Source organism: Cryptomeria japonica, unplaced genomic scaffold, assembly GCF_030272615.1.
Source record: "Cryptomeria japonica unplaced genomic scaffold, Sugi_1.0 HiC_scaffold_364, whole genome shotgun sequence".
NCBI lineage: Eukaryota > Viridiplantae > Streptophyta > Pinopsida > Cupressales > Cupressaceae > Cryptomeria > Cryptomeria japonica.
In genome coordinates, this window is record NW_026729186.1 from 90614 (window position 1) to 91810 (window position 1197).

General features: G+C 63.9%; 1 non-coding gene across 1 annotated transcript; it reads left to right on the plus strand.

Moving 5' to 3' along the window:
• Positions 1 to 393: 393 nt before the first annotated feature.
• Positions 394 to 512, plus strand: LOC131871002 (5S ribosomal RNA). The gene has a single exon (XR_009369299.1). It is a non-coding gene; the product is annotated as a 5S ribosomal RNA (ribosomal RNA).
• The last annotated feature ends 685 nt before the right edge of the window (positions 513 to 1197 follow it).

The following is a 1197-nucleotide window of genomic DNA, read 5'->3' on the forward strand; positions in this document are numbered from 1 at the left end:
CCCACCTTGCACCAAGTGCGCACCCGGGGCAAACCGAGCGCCTTGGTGCACCGGGGCAAGATCGAGCGTGCACCCGAGGCGCCCCGAACATGCACCAAGGTGCACTCGGCCCACATGTGAGCGCAGGTCGTTGCGCCCGAGGTGGTGTGTGGGCACCGCGTTGCAGACGGGACACTGCACGCACACGACGCCCCCTCCAGGTGCACGCACGTAGGCCGGGCCGGGTGCACACCCGACGCCCTAGCAAGGTGCGCGCACCCGGGCAGGGCTCACACTTGGCGAACGGGGCGCACTTCGCGAGGGAGGGTGTGCACCTCGACGGGGGTGGGTGGCCGGGGTGGATTCGCACGTGGGTCGCGGTTTGCTAAGTACACACTGCGACAAGCTCATAACGGGTGCGATCATACCAGCATTAGTGCACCGGATCCCATCAGAACTCCGCAGTTAAGCGCGCTTGGGCCGGAGTAGTACTGGGATGGGTGACCTCCCGGGAAGTCCCGGTGTTGCACCCTTTTTTAGTTTTTCGCCGGGCGTCGCAATGCTATTTGAATAAACCTTTTGCCCGTTTGCGTTCTCGTCGGGGCCGGGCCGGGCCGGGGTGCGCTGCCCGCACTACCGCGCGCGCGGGGGCGACACCGAGCGCGCACCCGAGGCGCCCCGAGCACACAGGCCACGGTGCAACCCGGGCGTTGTGCGCGCACCCCGGTGCGCCCGAGGTGCTGCGCGCGCACCTAGGTGAAATCGGTGTGCACCTCGGCCAGTGCGCGCTCGGTCGAGTCGCGCACGTTGGCCAAGGTGCACGGTGATGTTTCTTACTCTAAGGTTCCGCACCAGACGCCCGGGACAGGTGAGCGAAGCTGGGCGGGGCCGGGTGCGCGGCCGGGGCAGGTGCACGCAGCTGGAGAGAGCTTTGGAGCACACTTCGGAGCGCACCAATGATGCGCTCCATTCAAAAGTTTCCTGAAAAGGCAAAAAAAGTTGAGATTATAGAATTTCCCACTTGAGAGATTGTAAAAAAAAAAAATTTAAAATGAAGGAAACGCGGGTGCCAAGGTGTGCGCAGCCCAGCCAAGGTGTGCGCACCAAGGCGCCCACCCTGGCGAAGGTGCACGCAAGGTGCGCACCCGAGGCAAACCGGACAATTAACCCAACTTTCGACTTCGCGCGCACCTTGGAGCGCACTTCGGAGCGCTCCTT